A 22,366-nucleotide genomic window follows, 5' to 3' on the forward strand; every position below is an offset into this window, starting at 1 on the left:
AACTGAAACGCATGACCCCTGCCATTTATTTCAGTAACTAAAAAGCATGACCACTGCCATTAAAATCAGTAAGTAAAACGCATGACCACTGTCATTAATATCAGTAACTAAAACGCATGACCACTGTCATTAATATCCGTTACTTAAACGCATGACCACTGTCATTAATATCAGTAACTAAAACGCATGACCACTGTCATTAATATCAGTAACTAAAACGCATGATCATCCTATGTGATGATATGGCCAAATAAGATTATAGTATTTGTTCATGAATATTCACCCTAATGTAAGTTACTCAGGATCACGAGAAGCAGAAAGATAATCGCTCATCAGAATCCCTTGCATCTTTCGATTCGTCAATTAATCAATTTATTTACAACTATTACTTATATTCTAGCATATTTGTTTCTTAACTGTGGTTAATTTGACTTCTTAATATCGATAAGGCTATCGATGTTGAAAAGACCCATTTCCTAAAAAATGTCTAAAACAACAACAAATAGATGAAAATGATTGGCCACGAATAGCGAGCAGCTGGCGTAGACAGCAATCTTAACACGTTAAAGTGTTTGTGTCGACACGCTCCGCAGAAAAAATCTAATTTCATTACGAATCATTAACAACTTAAAACTACGCCTTCGAACATCACTGAATTTCCTCTATCCATGCCAGCGAAGAAGATCTGTGTAAAAGAAGCATCACGTGATTTGATGATAAGTACCCACAACTACGAACCGATCAAATTGTGACTCTTAAAGCTGCACTCTCACAGATTGAACGTTTTGACAACTTTTTTATTTTTTGTCTTGGAACGAGCTAATTTTTGCGATATTCCATGGAAACCAGTTATATAAGACTGCTGACAAAAAAAATAGATTGCAGATTTTTATATTTAACTTCAAAAATTGATGTTTTATGCATTTTTCTTAAACCGTTAGCCATAAAACATCAATTTTCGAACGGAAATATGAAAATCTACGATATGATTTTTTTGCAGCAATCTTATATCATTGGTTTGCAGATATTTACGCAAAAAATTGCTCTTTCCAAGACAAAAATAAAAAAAAGTTGTAAAAATGGTAAATCTGTGAGAGTGCAGCTTTAAGAGTTCCCACGATGTTCTTAAATTGTAGACTTAATTTTAAAATCGAAAAGTATCTGGAAAAGGGACGAGTTTCTGTTGTACTATAAACGGACTGTTACATTCACATCGATTGGGAGTAGTCTTACATATTGAATTTAAGTAACAAACTATAATGTTTGCAATAGTTTGTAAAGTGTAATATGATAGATGTATTTATGTTACACCATCTGCATTTATTTACAGGTTGACAACACGCAGTTTAAGTATGCATTTTGTAAATATGTTTTTATAATTAAATATGTTGATGAGACTTCAGTAAGAACAAATACATATAATTTTGATTTAAAATATGTTTGCGTATATGGATTCAAAACTTAAAAGGTTGACGACCTTGTATGATAATTCATTTATTAAGGGACTATATTTGGTAATTACTCAGTTCGTCATTTTCAATGTTAGAAATAGTGGCAGAATGACATATGTGTTTTACGTAATCTACGCAAGAAATGACAGAGCTGAATTAAAATAAACAGAATAGGACTTTTTCTGATATTGACAATATCAATACAGTTCCCGCGTCGTTAACAATTCCTTGGGCATTGAATACTCCATTGAGGTTTTCTACAGTTCGACAGCGTCATCTACTTGGAACAGTATTTGACCATTTACTCCCACATGCATATCTTTGGTAAGAAAATGATCCGGTTATCAAAACATCTTCCAAAGTTATGGTCTCAGCCGGCCTGTCTAGCCCTTCGAAAATTATCTGCTTTTATGTGTCCCGTACATTAATATCTATGGTTAGAAGATGGTCCGGTCATCAATACTCTTTGAATAATTTCGGCAAAGACTAATTGTCGAGTTTTGATCTCAACCGAAATCAAGCCTTTCGAGAATCATCTGCTTTCTGAATTCGCTTATCCCCCCCCCCTCCTCCCCCATAAACATATTTTTTTCTGTCGCGCCGAGACACATTGATTTCACCCGATCCAACTACAACTCTCTGTTATGCCTTTCTACAGAAATACAAAGTTTTACTAATGTTTTTCTCTGTTCAATGTTTTCATGTATCATATTTCATTTGTTTAAACATATTCAATATATTTTTAAATCTTTCTTTTCTTTATGTCTTCGCCTTGAAATATTTCAGCCACCAAGAGAAGTATTAAGTGGTTCGTAGTTTATTGCAACATCATAAAACAGTTTTTTTCGCTTACATCCCGGAGCAGTCAATTAGCCTGTGCACATCTTGTATCGATATTCGCTGTGTTAATAAATTTTTACAATAAGCGTTGAACGCAGAAAAGACAAAATCTGCGATGCAACCGATGTAAACTTATCAAACTTGTAAATATGAACAGAAAAAGTAAGAAGTGGTTTTGCCCCATTCGTGTTTCTTTAATACGACTCAAGCAGTATGGTTAGACACTTAACAGAGAAGCTGTGCATGTACGTTTGCATGTGAATAAGGTTTTGTACTTATTTAAAATGCTATGTTCTTGGTACGACGAAATTATTGACGCAAGGATCAATGGGCCTATTCGTATATATCGAAACAACTTAAAACTCACTGGAACTTGAACATGTAGCTACTCGTACAACAGTATTTAAATCAAAAGCATACGTTTTAGGACATCATATGTTTCAAGAAGAGCCCTGCAGTAAAAAAACGCCGCGAAAGAGCGTCATCTTTTATCAGTCCGGCAGACTTACCACGCCACAGTGCAAAATCCATGGAAATTGATTACGTAGCAAAGCTTAAGTGCGCATAGTATTAAATTTACTTTATGAAATATGGCGTTTAACGATCTGCGTAAAGAGCTCATTATTAAATTACAAGTACTGATAGTGTGGTTCCATTATCAATTACTTTTTTAAGTCTGGAACTCTTTCCGATGAGTCAAATAAGTTCGATCAGACTGTCCTGCTGAATGGATGAGAAATGAAGCGGTCCATTCAGTATGACAAATAATACTCCATCCCAAGGGTAGAACAGTGCCATGTTTCATTTCTGATTTATTCACTGCATTATGTAAATCAAAAATTAATGAGTCACATTTGCCATTAACTGTTCCCAGAGAATGATTATAGAGATATCTTTCTCAGGCGTGGTACGGTCTCTAATAACTTGTTTGGACAGTTCCCAGTACAATCTAATTTTCCTACAAACAATGGAGGGTCATTAGCATGATTAATATCGTAAATGTTGCGCTTGACACGTTATTATTTATCAATGATAAGTTTGGCTAAGAACAATACTAGTGTATTGTAGCCAGTGGGTAATCGATCCTTAAATATTATCAATTAAGCAAAAATGGAGCAATCCAAACTTATTCGATCTACAAACATCTCTTATTTTGAATTGTTGCAGCGAGTTATTCACATATCTTTAACTATCACCTTTAATTGTAACAAATAGCTACCCAACATTCTGGCAACTGATGTTTATACATAGACCTTGACGAATAGTGACCTTACGTAATAAACAAAAATGCTTCACTATTTTTTCTTGAAAAGACATGATATAAGCGTGGGAACCAAAGGCCAATATCCGGACAGATACGAGAACAATGAAGTCAATTTGAAGCTTCATGGCACGTTTCTCACGAGGTAGTGTACATATCTTAAATTACATATATATATATATATATATTAAATTTATGATCGTATATATAATCATTAAAAAAATGTCTAACCTTTTCGTAGTTTCACTGATAAGTGGCACCTAACCGCCTTGCTATAGGATGATTAGTAGCGTTCACTAAAACACCATAAGTACTTGGACAACATAAAAACTAGGCAACGTTAGAACAGTTGAAGAAGAACTGTTTTAGCTTCATACAAAATTAATTTCGCACATCTTCTCGAATTAGCAACGTCTCCTACACGTACCATATACTGTTTAATTCAAAGACAGCGTGTGTGACTTCGTACAACAGATTAAAAACTTCAGTTTTATTTCAGTAGTAAGTGAGGTTAAAACGATGTTATGTTTCCTTTTTTTTTGTTTGATTTTCACGTTTGAAGTTCTCCGTTGTTCAACGTCCACCTCCACGGTAACATTTTCAGATCCAAGATATACGGTTTCACAAGCAAACACATCAGATGAAAGATATATTCGTAACAACCTCAATTTATTATGATACGCCAATATTTTTGTTAGCCTTTTTGAACAAATCAACAGATACTTAAAAAAACAGCGACATTGAACCCTAATTATTTAAACAATTATCAATAGTTAACAATGACCGCTTTCGTATTGATACCGGCTGCATGAAAAACATCAACGAACCAACGAAAATGTCTGTTCTCAAAGGCAACGAAATTACATGTTCATATTACACAGTAAAATATATAAATTACTTGTAATAAGGTTCTATATCACAAATAGTAAAATGTCAATCCACCAATCAAAAGTTAAAGGAATGTTAGATACATGTAATTCAAAACTAAAATCTCAATAAGTATTAATTTTATTTAAATTGATTTCTACAAAGCATTTGGAAACGAATGTGTATTATGTCACCAGCTTCATTCAGTTATCGTGTTTTATTATAACACAAAGATCTGCAATTTTATTAAAAAATGTCCGTAACATTCTGCATGTTGGTGTCAGGACTTAAAACGTATCTCCGAAGACGGAATCTAATTCAGTTTACGTATTACGAAACGCGAATGTAAAGTTTGATCTTTCCATATCAATAAACAGAAGAATGTTCCAATGATTTGCTTAAAAAAATCATCAATCATTCACGGAAAGCGCGTTTTAATGTCTGAACTCAAATACAAATGTTATGGGAGATGGCGTGTTACATTAGCTCTCATGGTAACATAAAATACATTAGAAGCACATCAACCATATCCAATTTTATAATTAGTAAATATAAACAACTGTTTTTGTATTATATTTTGTCCTACTTGTTAGCTGATGTAACTATGTTACACAGTCAATGTGATCCATCGTACCGAGAAAATAAGCAAGCATTGTTTTATTTTGTACCGTGCCATGAAATGTTTAATTACAATAAATGAACTCGCGTTCCCTGCGTCTATTTAAAATGTAATTGAACTTTGTTAAATTTAACACCTAATGACAATTTACGACGCATAACTTCCTATTGACTGATTTATTAAACATCCGCGATCATTATTTTATTCTTTTAAAATATTTAACTTACAATTTAATTTCAAATACAAACAGATTAATTAATTGTTGTATCTAATGGAGAATATTCGCTTTGTTGTATTTAATGGAGAATATTCGCTTTAATAACACTATATCAATTTCCAGTTTAAAGACCATAATAAAATACGCAAAATGTAAACTTTATTTCAATATGATCACTAAATCAAACCAAAGCCCTATTACATCTGACTAACGGGAAAAAAACCTAATTGTATTCACTACTCATTCGATTTACCCCGAAAACAATCGTCTGCCTCACAATTCAACATACCTTCATTGACACTATTCCATCACAATTAGTAAGTAAAATATCCACCAGCTCTTAACACATGTCGCAAAATTGATAAGGTTTATTTTCCTAACGTTCACTAGATTTGATTTCGCGGCTCTCTTTCTCCTTTTTGGTATACCACTGACGTACGAAATCTCCTTGAGAACACACTAAACACTAATAATTAGTAGTAGGGAACACCAGTCCCAGATGAACAGCGTCTATGATCGGCGCTTTGCATCAGCTTCGGGTTGTATAAATTCACGACATTACTGACAGAAGACGGGACTAAAGCTGTCATTTATTGTCTTACGTAACTTCTTATCAAAAATCCATTCCGAAGCGCTCTATCAGAAGCGGCATAGAGAAACAGATACAACGTCCAAATGCTGACAGGGTTCAATTAATTATAGGTTATATGCCTTGAGTATGCATATTCTTTATCATGGACTCAATAAATGATCTTAGGGCATTTAGATGGTCTCAGAACGGGTTCCGGTAATTTGTCCATTATTGACTGCACCCTACTGCACCTCGTGAACACCAAATATTGTTGCTTACTAGGCGAAAAATATTGCATTAACACTGAAACAGACTTAGAAAAACCATGCTTATAATTCCTCACAAATAATCAATTATTGATATTTAACTGGAAAATCGTGCCAAAGTTTAGGCAAATGGCGCTTTATCGGGACATTACGACATCAAATTTTATTCCCAGCAATATGAGAATTTATGTGAGTTACTTTACACTACAGGGCTTAGTGAGAGGAACGCTACATGTACATGTCGATAAAATCAATGCATCAAACGGTGAGCTTATAAGGACAGCACCGAAAGGCATACACGAGAATTCCTTTCACACCTTACATTCTAACCTACGGTACATTGGTTCATGTCCCTGAAAACCATTAATTGATTTTATACAAACATATGCTTAACCGTTCTATATTTGTAATTGATCATGTTTTTATTACTTTTACTTTCTTAGGATTATTTCAGTCTTTGAAAACGCCTCCGAGTATAACTACCTTCTGAAAAGTCATAAAGACCTAAACAGATGCTAATCAGCCATGACTTCTGCCTTCATCATTCTGCACCAACGACCACATATTTTCTGTGCCCCGGGGTGGGGAATGAGGTTAAGTAGACGGGTGATCTCCAATAAATCACAATAAGCTGTGCTAATTACATATGCACTAGATATGCGAGTCAGGCGCAGCTTGCTACATGAGTTTTAGATTAAAAGATCCTGTTAGCCTATAGTAACATTGTTAACCTAAAAATGATTATCGTAAAAGAAAATCTGGAAAAAGGAGAGAGTTAGAAAGAAGAAATATGTTAAAATATTCTTAAGAGGATACTTATATAATTATAAAGTGATGTGTATTTGGCAAAATACCTGATAATATACCTACGTTTATACTGTTTACTTTGCTATTTCTTACGCAAACCATTAGGCAAAATAAAATCAAAGCACTAATGCTAAATGTGGGAATGGATGAAGGACACAGAAGGACACAGAAGGATAAAATCAATGTCTGTATATATTTAAAAAGTGAGTTTTGTGTGATTCCAGTTTATATTTAGACTATCGGAATTCGCCTGTTCTGTCCTGAGAATATAATTATGTTTTCCCAGTTTTATTGATGCAATAATGTTATTTATGTTTAATGTAATCTTTGTAGAAACAGTGCAGTTATAAATAATAAGCTCTCAACATGTTTTACATGTCCAATCCATAACTCACAGTCGTACTTATCAGAACATGTGTGCTGATATAAATTGAAAGAACACCACATAGAAGCTTTTATGCAAATAAATGAAAACATCTTATTAGAACAAATTACGACTAAAGGTTATGGAACAAATACATACTTGTTGTATATCGAGCTGAAAAAAGTGTTTGAAGCACTCGCAAAGCGATTGATACAACTAGTTTGGCATTACTGACAAATTATGACATTCATTAACGTTTTTTATCTCGTTAAAGTTACGAAAAAAAATACAATATGAAAACAAGAAAAAAGTTGATGCATAGCATCAAGTCGGCGCAATGAAATTAGAAGAAAAACATGCATGCAGATAACCAAAAATGGTTATTATTTCAATGATAATATTTTGTTTTATGTTGGGTGTACATATGCTCGAAGGACATTATGGTTATTTTTTCCCCAAGCTAATCCTCCGGTTAAAACTGAATAATAACAAAAATATACATACGTTTCTTCGGATTAAATAGAGTCAATGGTCTAATACATAGATTTCAATAGCATGAAAATCACCTTTTATTTGTACCGGCATGTTCTGTGAATTCCTTGCTTTATATTTTGTACAAGTTTATGTAACACATTTCACTCATATGAGTATATAGAATGGGGGTAAAAATACTATATATTAAAGGGGAATTATCGGGAGTTCATTCTTTCGAATGGCATTTTCAAAACAAACAAATAAGCTCAAGGTTAATTTTTCAAAACTCGGCATTTTTGCTGTCACCAAGGGAGATTACTGCGTAGGAGGTTTACAGACATAAAGGAGATTTTAATAGTACCGTGTAACCTTCATATATATATATCAATCGGAACACCTCGGCCTGTATCTATCTCGGAGATGGCCGAGTTGCTATGATTGAGTTGGTATTTAAAATCAAAACGATAAGCAGGGCTATTATAAGTCAAGGTTTCATGATCAATTAAAGTGTTAAGTTTTATAAAACAAATTAAACTTCATATTTTATCATGCAACGTGGAAACTATTGAAAGCATTGTTCTGCAATATATGAACTAGTCCCTAAGTTGGAATATTTCTAAAGTAATATCAAATATAGTCGGCGCCCTTCTGGGCGCCGACTAATAAGAGTGCTTCAGTGTCGTACCAGGTTTTGAAAACAAACCCTGCATATCTCAATAAGGAGATGGCACTATGGTGGATGGTAATCATTTCTAGAAAATCCTGGGCAAAACTAATAAGTGAATATCATTATGTAACCTTTTGTCCAGAGTCTCCTTTACTTTGACTCACACTAATTTCATAATTATAGCAAAAAGTTAAATACTGCTTAAAATAAAACGCCGGGATAATGATATGCAGCGTTGAAAAAAACGAACTAGTAAGAACTCATACTCGGGCCGCAATACAACTAATATATTTTTTATGATTTGACGACATTCTGTTAAACATATAGCGCATTCGTGCAAAACATAAAATGGTTTTAACGGACATTGAAAAAGTAGTTCTTTAAAATTTGCGGTCGCAAGACTATCTGCGCATGTGCAGATAGACTTAAACAGCAAGAAGCTAGATGTCAATAAGGCGGAACTTTGTTTAAGTATTACAATTAATTTAAACCAAAATGAGTGTGTATTGGATGAGTTGCAGAAGACGAACATTTAAACACCCGCGAAAGACGAAATTCCTAATAATAAAGCCTAGTTCTTTATGATTGCCGATCTCCAATATTATTTGCAAAAATGTATGTTGTATTTTAAAACTTTGATGACACTCAGCTACCACTTTCTTATTTACGAAAGAAAAGTTAATATAACATAACCTCTATGTATACTGTCAAAGTATGTTTTAAACACCAGCGTCATAAGTTTTCAAATGCATATTTTAAACTGACATCAATGTAAGGACACTAAAAATACCCACGGACAAGACTTTTCTGATCATGTGTATCCAAAGAAAGCTCAACAACATGATATATACAGACCAGAAGTGGAATGAAGTGGTATAAGGTATTGCGCACTTCTAAATGTTCATTCCGGACTTTACACTTTTCCTTATATCCCTTAAATTGAGGCAATATCAGCAATTGTCTTGATGGAATGTTAGTCAAATGCAATCTCATTGAGTGTTGGCGTGGTTATAGAATGTTTGCAAACTTTGGCGCGAAAGTTGACATAAACACGTACCAGACTTGAAAGTAATAGTGTTGGTAAGCTCTTAACGACATTACAAAAATCAACGGAGGAAGTGTTTCGCATGGAAAACGGGACGATATGAACAGCTTTTGAATGATTGGTTTTACAAAAGCGGATGTTTCATAAGGCAGCTGTTTCCTCCCAGAGCCTAGGGGCGATTCCATATTTACAACATATTTTAAACAGTGATGTACTTTTGTTAAAACTAAATTTCCCTTAGGTAAATCATTGCAAATTCCAAAATGAATTTGTTAGGGGTACAATTTAAAGACCCAATGCATTACAAGGCCAACCTAGCAGATTGATAATTACTAAAGAAGATTTTTTGTTCTAGAATTTATTCAGCACGCTTGCTAAAATGTCAGACATAATGTAACGTAATGTGACGTAATGTGACGTTCGGTTTGCTGCTTGACCTTTTATTGTTAGTATATTGTATTGCAACCTTGCAGTTCCATTAAAAAACGAATCTTCAAAGGAACTCCATATCCAAAATAAAGCGTTGCTGATAAATATAAAAGCGTGATATATCGGAATCAAAATTAAACATAGTTTGTGTCGCAGCGTCTTATTATATGCACGGGAATTCATTATCATTACACCATCAATTTTAATCTTACGACCCATTTTTTTTATTACGACTTTAATATACGGGGATTGTTCCGTAAGTTCGTTGTGTTTTAACATAGAGCAGATTTCTTCTGTTAAATGTGTACAAATCAAGTGTTAATGTTTTCTAACTTCGACTTGATCACTACCACGGAATCTTAATGTCCGACAATTTTCGGAAACGCTTGTAAAAACCCATTTAAATACGTCTCAAAGAGGTGTTCCCGTTCGAGAACCACACGGCAGATAAACTGATTTGACGCTGCCAATAATATCACATTATAAATATATGCTTATATTAAAAAGCTGAAAGTTAGGATCATGTAAGAGGAACTTCTGCACTTAACAGCCGTAGATACCGATCGGCGAGTTTACGTTATGATCGAATGTATGGTGATTATGACGATTCAAATTTAAATTAGCGAATTACCATTGAAAGCCCCGATCTGTTTCCGACGTATAGCTCTGTCAACCAGATATAAGGACAATTATTTTTTACTCATTATTCTAAAGATTTATATTTTATACAGTTCGACAGCGCCGGACGTTCAACACTATTTGATCAATTATTCATCTAAACATTTGTGGTTCCGAGATGTTCCAGTCATCAAAAGATTATAAACAAATTTGGCAAAGTCTCCTTTTCCAAAGTGGCGGTCTCAGTGGGCCTGTCAAAATCCCGCCTGCTAAAAATCTCATAAGTATCACATATGCCCCTCTCCCAACCCCCTGGGAAAATATTCATAAGGTATAATTCAAAGAGATAATTGTTTCTGTCGTTTTGAACAGCCGAGAGGTTATGCTTTCGGCGAAGCAACCTCCTCTGATACGCCTCTCTAAAGAAATATATATGGCATTGTTTCTCTCTGTTTTTGGTCTTCTGGTTTAATATTTCTTTTACCTTGTGAAAACATATTCAATATTTTGATATATTTCTATGTCTTAATTGTCTTAAAGTAAATTAAACATCAAAGGAAGTTTGGTTCGTAGTTTATTGTAACATCTCAAAACAGTTTGTAATCGTACATATCTGGAACCAGTCAGTAAGCCTATGCACATTTGTATCGATATAATCGCTGTGTCATTATATAATTGAGAATGAGCGTTGTACTACCAGGGTGAGGAATCACGTGACCTCAATGGTTTCTCACACGGGTCACCACAAGTTAGACCCGATAAGTTAACAAGTAACTGACGTTAATTTCTATATAAAATTTTTGGAATGAAAGGATATGGAAAAAATATTCTTCACTTTAAAATACTTTGCTATTTTCTGCTTTTGCACGTGTGAAATATTTTAGATTTGCTTGTATTTAAATGATGCAATCTTTGATCAAAATTTCAGCTTTGCATCATTTTACAAAATTTCGTTCGGTTGAAATTTTGGCCAAGGATTGCATCATTAAAATGCAAGCATATCTAAATTATTTCTGAAAGAGTTTGTCGTGGTTTGTGTCATTCGTGTACATGTATATGACTCAAGCAGTACGATAGTGTATAGAGAGGTTGTAAAACGCTACTCGTGTGTGTACATTAATATGTTGACTTCTTTTTGACCGCTACGTCACACAGGTATGTATACCATCTACACATTTAAAATGCAATGTACCAAGCATGAGGGAATATTATGCCAGTACCAGTAAACCTAGTACGTATATTTTGCAATAACCCGAATACTCATTGCAACTTCAAAACTACACGTACAAATACACATGGTATTTTGCAACATTTGTAATTAACTTTAAATGACGCTCAAATAACACCAATAATTTCTTCTAACGCCAATTATGTTTGGAATAAACCGTTCATGACTAATACATTTCATAAATTCAAAATGCTAAGCTTAAACATTTAACAGATGTTTAATAATGCAGGATATGTTATAAAGTAGTCTGGAAAGAGTGGGATAAAATTTGGTTTATTAACCGTCATAAATACTTAGAAATGTGCATTTAAATACGTTACCAGCAATTAAAGGAACACTGTAAGGGGAATCCAATGTAGCAATTCTCATAATAGCTAAAACTGCAAACAATGGTATGTCTTGACAACTAAGTAGATATGAAAAAAGATATGAAACTCTGATCATAAAAGAAAACTACTTAAAGAAAAGTACTGCATACAAAAACGCTTCCGGCGATACTCGAATATACAGCTTCTTCATTACCAGTCAGATGGCGTAGGTGTTTGCTTAGCTATATCATAACTTTCATATGCTATTTCTTATACCAAACGTTTAACAATGGTCGTAGAGAGCTCATTTTGGATTACATAAAAGGTCGATTTGGGTTTCATTAACAATAAGTAAACAATTAGTAAAGGTTTCCTTCTGCAACTATTTTCGATGAGTCAAATATGTTCTCTAAGACTGCCCTGCTGTATGATTTAAAGCAGTTTATCAAGTATAAAAACAAAACCCCTTCCCTAAAATTGAACGTTGCAATGTAGTATTATTTCTGATTTAATTCACTGCAATACATTATTCGAATATAAATGGACCAAATTTCCCATTTTCTGTTTCCAGAGAATAATTATAGAGATATCTTTCTCGGGCGTTGTATATCTGAGTTTCCAGTGTAACATAATTTTCCTACAAACAATGGAGGGTCATTAGCATGATTATCATCGTAAATGTTGCTCTGAGCACGCAATATTTATTTATGAATGGTTAGCCTGGCTAAGAAATATACAAGAAGAATATCCTAGATAGTCGGAAATCAATCCTTAAACACCGTCAACTAAACACTAAAAATTGAAACAATCTCTATCTGTTTCGATCTTAAGAAATATCATATATTCAACAATGACAACGGGACATTTACGCATCTTTAAGCTTCCATCATGTTTTAGTGGTGTTAACATTTTTGTATGTATATCCAAATGACTTCTCTCAATTATGCATCAATCCCAATTATAAAATGCAACAAAACCGAAAGAATAATCTAAATTAAGCACACACAACATCATTAAGAAATTTGCATATCATATGACATTCTATATACCTAACATTCTGTTGCTTTAAAAACTAATAATTTGTATTTTTTAACTAAGTAGTTTTGGGTTTTAATATTTAAAAAAATGTAAACACCGATATTTTCATTTTTTTCACTTGAAAGCTGAAATATTCAACTAATGGAAGTAATAAGACAATTGGTATTAACACATTAGTCGCTCATGTTTCTGGACCAAAGATAGTTTTTTTCGGTATTACATATGAACACTTACAAAAATAAAAGACAATCAACGCTTGAACCACAGGGAAGCATGACTTTTGCAAAATTGGTTGATTTTTGATAGCATCACGTAAGGGCGTCAATCACGCAACATCAAAACTAATAAATTGGCTATCTGCATTGTTGACGCTAATATGAAAATTGCGGTCCTCAAAGACGATATTGGAGAAAATATAAACATTGACTGAAGAGTTCCTGCTTTTGGCATCTGAGTTATAACACTCCTTATGTTTGCCTAACTTTTTTTCGTCATACACAAGTGTATTTTACAGAAACATGAGCGAGTACCTGTCTGCCATTTTTCACTAAACGAAATTGATAATTCTTGCATTCGAAAATACTTGCATCATATGTATTATAGAAACAGGAGTTTAAATTGCTTCTTGCGAAATTTCAATTGAAAATGTTCAGTATTTATATAGTTATTTGTGCAGTCTAATTGGACAACTGCTCAGGAACTGTTTGCAAAATGCTATGCCCCGCCCTCTTGTCTATCTCATTAGCATATAGTAAGTCATTGGTCCTGTTTGGAATGATACTATCAGACATTATTTGATACTTTATCATAGTTAATATTCATTTTTTTTTCTCAAATTATTTAATCCTGGAACCGGAACCATAATCTATATTTGTAACAAATAGCTATCCAAAGTAATGCTGGTTGATGTATAAACATAGACCTTGACGAATTGTGACATTTCATTATCAACACAATTGCTCACATATTTGTTTATGGAAGGACATGCTTTAAGCGTGGGAAACAATGGCCTATATCCGGACACAAACAAAGTACAATACATACTGAAGTACACGCAGGTCATTGATTCCAGTCTTAAAGAGTTTCCTTTTCTAAATGTATTAAACACCTTTTCAAAATGTTCGGTCTTAAAGTTACCTTTTGTGTGCTCCACATGTATGTATGTATATAGATTACTGGTTATTTAAATAACACCAACTAGCTAAGCAGAGTTTGGCGACCGTTTAATTTTCATTACTTCCTCCACAAAAAAGCATATACACGTATGTGGTCGGAATGATTGATTATTATTACAGTAAAATGTGCCCGCCTTTTTGACAATACGCCCCATCTTACGCTGCAACTCTAAAAATAATGTTTACGCGATAGTAACGGCACTTAACACACGAGTCAGTGTAAATACCTCAATGTTTCCAATATGTAGACATAGATACTATATCTTGTATTAAATTTGATATAAAAACAAATGTGTATCAAAACATTTTGTTTTAGCAATGACAAGTGACACATGCTTTAAAATGTTTGCTGACTTTTACTTAAATACCATAAGTACTACTCCTGGAATACATTTAAAAATTTAGAAATATATAACCATCTTACGCATGTATCGAATAATTTCAATTCAAAGTCTCAAACAACTTTAGTTTTATTTCAGAATAAAGTAACGTTTAAACGCAATTATGTTTTATTTTTTGTTTATTTGTTATGCAGTCTTAGTTTTTCGGCGTTGTTCCTTGATCGTCCACCACTACGGTCACATTTTCAGATCATAGGCATACAGTTTACTAGCCGAAAATAGGTCAGACGCACGATATAGTTGTAACAACTTCAATTCACTATGATGAAGTCATGTATTGGCTATTCGAGCAAAACGTACCATTAATACCATTAATATTACATTTCACAAAGCAATGGATATCTAAAACAATATTCAAGCGCCATTGATCCAAAATCAATTTCAACAAGATCTAATATTTAATTGTGACCGTTTTCGTATTGATACCAACTAAATAAAAATCTTAATCTAAGCAACAAAAAAAATATGTTCTGGAATACCACGACATTTCATGTTCGTAATGCACGGTTGAATATTAAATAATTCATAATTAATATTTATATCCAAGACCATACATTGCGAAATGTCAATCCAGGAATCAGAAGTTAAAAATAAGTTACAAACATGTAATTTAAAAATACCATCCCAAGAAGTATTTATTAAGACTGCTTTTTACATATATTTTGGAAAAAAGTGTATCATATGTTACGAGTTTCATGAAGCAATAATTTGTTTCGTAATATCTGGCAATGTTAATGCTGGGACCGGCTCGGAGTAATGTTTCTCCAAGGACGCGATCTTGTAAATCATTTTACCTATGAATAATATGAATGTGTTTGTAACATTTTATCGTCATATATTAATAACCCATTTTAGAAAATTGCTCATATTATTGGTAAAGGATCATCAATCATTCACGGATATGACGTTTTTATGTTTTAAAGTAAATGAGTCGATTCCAGATTGATTCAACATTGGGATGGGAGCAAATGTTTTCAAACTGGCGTGATACATTAGCACTCATTGCAACATTTAATACCTATATCAACCATATCAATTGCTATTGAGCAAACAAACACAACCGTCTATGTATTATATTTTAGTCTCAAACGTTAGCTGATGTTACCATATTACATAGTACATTGTATTTATCGTACTGAAGAAATGCGCAAGCCAGGGGAGATATTCAGTATGCATTTTAGGTCAAGTTTATGGTTATACACTATTGAATCGATTGGCTGTATAGGTCCGTTATTCATATCAAACAATCCGATTAGCTACATCGTTCTTAGATCCCATAAAGACCTGTATTGAATACCACCCCTGGTTTAATTTTGCTCAGTTTCACTCAAACAAATAAACTCGCATTCGATACATTAATTTAAATTTTATTAAAAATGTGTTGAATATAATATAAGACATCATAATAATTCACAACGCAAAACTTAATAATTCCATAGAGAGTGATTTATGAAAATTTCCAGATCGTTTATTTATACTTAAAACTATAAAAACTGTGATTTAATTTTAAAATTAAATGTATCGCTGTTATTAATTGATATCGTTCGATTTTATAACACTGTTTTATTGCGACCAAAATAGAATCACTCTCTCGACTTAAGGCGTTGTTTTACTACCGTAACAAAAGGGGCAAAATGTGTATTACAATTTTTCGAAAATAAAGCAAGGTTAACAATGGTTTCACAATAAGGGGTAAAAATGAATAATACTCACTACTTTATCGAAAACAATCGTCTGCCGCACTTTTCAACATACCTTAGTTAACACTATTCCATCACAATTAGTAAGTAAAACTAAATATTCACCATCTCTTAACACATGTCGCCCAATTGATTAGGATCGTTCTCCTGGCGTTTCGCAGTTATCTTATTCCTCTTTGGTATAACACTGTTGTACGAACACTCCAACAGAACGAATGGAACAGTAATAGTATTTATTAGCTTACACCAGTACCAATGTAGAACATCCTGGATCGGTGCTTCGTATCAGATTCGGGATGTTTTCAGACGCGACATCACACGTACTGTCAAAAGACCGGACTGAATCTGTCAGTTATTGTCTAATGTATTCTCTTGTGGAAAATTCATTCCGAACTGGTGGATAAGAGCTTTAACAGAAGCAACATAGCCAAACAGTTTCAACATGCAAATGCTGACAGGGCTCAATTAACAATTTGTGAAATGCCTTGGATATGCGCCTTCATTATCACCGACTCATTAAATGATCTTGGAGAAGCTAGATGGTCTTAGAACAAGTTCCGATTATCTGTTCAATTATTTACTGCACCTCCTTGACAACAAAGATTATTAGTTCACTCGTGGCAAAACCTGACGAAACAACATAGCGTAAGGTGCTCAATCAGTGAAATATATAACCATCTTATGCTGAAAAATATATGTTGCTTTTGTTTAAATGCTTATAATTCATCAACAATTATAATCAAATGATTTTTAATTGGAAAGTCTTGCTAATTTTTACCCCAATGACATTTTACCAGGAAAGTAACTGATTTTTAATTCCAGCGGGACTGTGTTCTTTTAAGTTCGTTTATGTTCAGAAAAACGGTTTAAACTGAGAGGTACAGTAAAAAAATAACACGATAAACTCACAGTATCAAACAGTTGGGTTGTCAGGATATGGCCGTCGTTATACTTTCAAACACTTCAAAAAGAAATGCAATAAAACACCTTTCAACCCTTACGTTCTTACGTAAATTGCATTTAGATGAACTGATGATATCTATTATAATTGTAGTTTTTTTCAGTCTTTCAAAACCAACCCGCGTATAACTACTTAACGAACGGTCATCAAGACCCAAATAATTGCTGATAAGCCATGACTTCTGCCTTTATGATACTGCTCCAACGACCCGAAATTTCCAGCACCCCGGGGTTGGGAATTCGGTTTAGTTGACGGGTAATGAACAATACTTCACAATAAGATGTGCTAATTTCATATAAACCAGATATACGAGCCAGACTCAGCTTGCTACATGAGTTTTAGATTTATATCTTGTTGGCCTGTGATGTCATTATGTACCCTTAAAATGATGTTAAAAAATCATCGGGAAAAAAAGAAAAGATTACTTTGTGTAGAAATAAATACAATATTATTTTTTTGTAAGAGGATACTCTCGCAGTAATTCAGTGATAAGTTTTTTGCAAAATACCTTGTATAAGATACTAACATTTATAATCTTTCTTTTTTTTTACTGTTTCTTACGCATACCAAGGCAAAATATACAAATAGCAAAAGTCGGTGCTTTGTAAGTATCGTATTAATTTCAACCATTGTATACGTTATATACTTTTTAATTTTTGGGGCGGGAGTATATCGCCGAATGGCTGTGCCAGACTTAAACAATTAATTCACATATTATTATATTAGATAAGTGCTTATAATGAAGTCTTATAGAAATTTGAACTGATAGTCGAACGCATATTTTCATGAATAAATCCTTATTATCAGACATAGTATATATACTGGTTTAAATATTTTCTGGATACTGACAGAGCACACCCCTTTCGAGTTTGTTGTTGTTGTTATAGATGTTGTTGTTGTTTATTCAGGTCTCTCTTTCATGGCATTGTTGTCGTCATGAAAATATGATGAACATTCGATGAACCAGTATGTATTGCATGCAAAACATTTAAACAACATTTAATACATGTTAAATAAAGTAATTCGAGTTCAGTCAAAATCAATACAAGAGATAAGGATATTCCCTCTTGATTTCATTCAAACATCTTTACACTCATTCGGCTTTTATGAGTTTATCCATTTATGACATCATAATCGTAACTAAGGTGTTCGGATCATAAACAGCGCGGGTGTGACATAAATATGATGTATGATAGTTCTTTACACGAACAAAACATATTATACATATGATCTGACTGCCGTCAACATAAAAAATAGAAATAATCAATGCACAATTATATGCAATTGTACCGTAAATGTACGTATCATTAAGATAACCAAAATGTGATAGGGGTCGCTTATTGACACATATCCTGAATTCATTGATTAAAATAAAGTAATTATATACCAAAAGGTGACTATTTGTGCTTCGAAAAGACTCAGTCACCTCTTTACTATTCACGACAGTTTATCATATAATATGGCCGCTTTGTATACTATCAAATTATGTGTTAGCACCAGCGTCCTAGGTTTTTCAAATGCATATTTTGAACAGGCATCAATGTAATTAAACGTGGAATACATACATACAAGACTTGTCTTATCCTGTTTCTCCAAAGTAAGCTCAACCATGAAAATTGTATACCGGAAGTGGCAAGGAGTAGTATGTGCGTGGTGCATTTTGCTATTTTCGTCTCGATCGTAAGACTTTTCTCTTTATCCCTTATATTGATTAAATTTTAGCCCCTACCTTTACCCAATGAATATAAAACGCAATATCTTTGATCGCTGGCATGATAATAATATGTTTGCAAAAATTGGCACGAAGTTTGACAAGAACTTGTTCCAGACCTTCAAGTAATAGCGTTGGTAAAATCTAAACGAAATTACCAAAATCAGCGGAAAAAGTGTTTCGTTTGAAAAACGAAAATATTGGAACAAATTGAGTGATTTTGCAATAGCGGATGTTTCATGAGGCGGCTGTTTCATCATGAATCTAAGGGTCGAAATTATACAGCAGATTATCAGTGATGTTCAGTTGTTGAAACTAATTATATGATTAGTACAAATTCGCAAATTCAATGATTTTGTTTTAAATAAAGACCCAATACATGACAAGGCAGGCTTAGAACGTTGATGTGTAGAATAATTTTAACTAGAATTTATCAAGTATGCTTTTCAAAACGACGTCCAGTTTTCTGTATTGATCTTAAATTGTTGGTTCTTTCTTTTCCTATCAGTTCCAATACACAAACTTTTCTTTAATGAAACTGATTATCTAAGTAGCATCGTTGCTCCATCCGACACCAAACGAAATGTTGTTGGTACAATTTTTGTGTTCTACAGCCTAGTCATGAAACTGTATCTCGTCTAGAATGACCTTTCATGAAAGACCATGAGCAGTCATGATCACAATGCAGATCTACATAACTGCTTCATGCTACTAGAGATAACCAGGCTTCTTATCTTACAAACATTAACATGTTATGCCATGAAGGAGTAAAATGTTATTTCCAGACTCAGCTTGCTACATGAGTTTTAGATTTATATCTTGTTGGCCTGTGATGTCATTATGTACCCTTAAAATGATGTTAAAAAATCATCGGGAAAAAAAGAAAAGATTACTTTGTGTAGAAATAAATACAATATTATTTTTTTGTAAGAGGATACTCTCGCAGTAATTCAGTGATAAGTTTTTGCAAAATACCTTGTATAAGATACTAACATTTATAATCTTTCTTTTTTTTACTGTTTCTTACGCATACCAAGGCAAAATATACAAATAGCAAAAGTCGGTGCTTTGTTAGTATCGTATTAATTTCAACCATTGTATACGTTATATACTTTTTAATTTTTGGGGCGGGAGTATATCGCCGAATGGCTGTGCCAGACTTAAACAATTAATTCACATATTATTATATTAGATAAGTGCTTATAATGAAGTCTTATAGAAATTTGAACTGATAGTCGAACGCATATTTTCATGAATAAATCCTTATATCAGACGTAGTATATATACTGGTTTAAATATTTCTGGATACTGACAGAGCACACCCCTTTCGAGTTTGTTGTTGTTGTTATAGATGTTGTTGTTGTTTATTCAGGTCTCTCTTTCATGGCATTGTTGTCGTCATGAAAATATGATGAACATTCGATGAACCAGTATGTATTGCATGCAAAACATTTAAACAACATTTAATACATGTTAAATAAAGTAATTCGAGTTCAGTCAAAATCAATACAAGAGATAAGGATATTCCCTCTTGATTTCATTAAAACATCTTTACACTCATTCGGCTTTTATGAGTTTATCCATTTATGACATCATACTCGTAACTAAGGTGTTCGGATCATAAACAGCGCGGGTGTGACATAAATATGATGTATGATAGTTCTTTACACGAACAAAACATATTATACATATGATCTGACTGCCGTCAACATAAAAAATAGAAATAATCAATGCACAATTATATGCAATTGTACCGTAAATGTACGTATCATTAAGATAACCAAAATGTGATAGGGGTCGCTTATTGACACATATCCTGAATTCATTGATTAAAATAAAGTAATTATATACCAAAAGGTGACTATTTGTGCTTCGAAAGACTCAGTCACCTCTTTACTATTCACGACAGTTTATCATATTGTAATAAATTACTGCATTGACATTTTGACTCTGCAAAAGTGCATCTTTAATTGCTGTTTCATTCTCATAAACACTATGTATACATGTTAATCCACAAATAATATAATACAATGCAAATGTATGCAAGTAATCATTCATAGTTTATCTTGTGAAATAACGTTTATTCGAAGTATTTACCGATTTTAGGAATTCCTAAAGTTGTCATGGAACTGTCATTTCCGCCATTTTGAGACCTGGGAACTTGCAAGTGCGGCATGATACATCGGTTCATTTTCAGAACATGAATATTATTTATAACTTTTAATGTAATTTTAAACTGTCTTACAATGTTATTTGTTAATAGCAAATCGTAATTCAACAGATGCATCACATGATGCATTACTCTGAACTGGTATGTATTTGAACTATTTTGTAACATCCGCGCGTTCCTAACTCGGAAGTCCAAGGTTATGAAAATTATTTTGATTGTGACTTTTGCAAATGAACCAAGGTCACAAAGCATTAAATTGATATTTCCATGACGACAGTTACTGCCCTTTGTTAATATTTGTATGTTGAACTCGATATTTATGCATAATATTGTTGTTGTTTGCTCGACCGAAGTACTGCCTTCTAGGGTTAGGAATTCCAAGCACCGATGCCATTGGCTGGTAATTTCCTAAAGACTTTTTGATTGGTCAGAATTCCTAATTCCTAAAATCCAAACCGACTGTCGAGTATATAAGGCGGCGCAATCTGGCAGTGGATATCTTATATTTTTGATCACTCCACCATTAATATTCAATCACGACAAGATCTTAGAAATCCTAAAATGGCAACGCCATATGTAATTCCAAAACTGGTAGGCACTATTTAAACACAAACTAAATATATTCTACAGTTACATTGCTATTTAAAAGCTAATATTATTTATTTACTGAGAAGATAAAACGCTGATTATAATTACGCAGACATGATAATAATGATTGTTTTGCTTCCAAAGAGACACTGCGTTGCGCCGCTATGAACCAGTTAATTTATATGCATGTGTTTCATGTATATTTAAATAAGGGAGCCATAAATTAGACGTCTTCGGAAATGAAAGTCTGTGTTGTTGTCTTTGACGAAATTGTTCCAACGGTCAATTAGAATAGAAGCCATCCTGACGAAGGCAAAAATGTGTTACAAATTGGTGTCAGAAGTGCAGATATTTTACAAATATTAAAATCTGAGTGATCCGAACCCCTCACGCCTGGAAAAAGGGCAAATCAGCAAAAACATTCTGAAGGGAGCGCAGTCAATAGTTTTCATCTTTATAAAGAAGGCACTCAACAATTTTTATTTTATTTTTCACCCAAACCTAAAAACGTAATATGGCGTCACCTGATCCTGACATCTCGTTTAACTTAAACACCATTCATGACGACGACGATGCAGACTCAATGCATA

At 33.3% G+C, this 22,366-nt stretch overlaps 1 protein-coding gene across 7 annotated transcripts in view; it reads right to left on the minus strand.

Moving 5' to 3' along the window:
• The window catches only part of LOC128226718 (hemicentin-1-like), a 90,532-nt gene that overhangs the window by 37,001 nt on the left and 31,165 nt on the right, over positions 1–22,366 (minus strand). The window contains exon 1 of one of the 7 annotated variants that reach the window (XM_052936714.1): positions 16,360–16,582. The exons of 2 other annotated variants lie outside the window; for them this stretch is intronic. The gene's annotated coding sequence lies outside the window, so the exon portion shown is untranslated. Of the gene's footprint in view, positions 1–5,544; positions 5,745–16,359; positions 16,583–22,366 lie in introns of those variants that run through there. 4 more of the 7 variants (XM_052936711.1, XM_052936708.1, XM_052936713.1 and 1 more) reach the window with 4 other exon arrangements.

The sequence above is a fragment of the Mya arenaria genome, chromosome 3 (assembly GCF_026914265.1).
Source record: "Mya arenaria isolate MELC-2E11 chromosome 3, ASM2691426v1".
NCBI lineage: Eukaryota > Metazoa > Mollusca > Bivalvia > Myida > Myidae > Mya > Mya arenaria.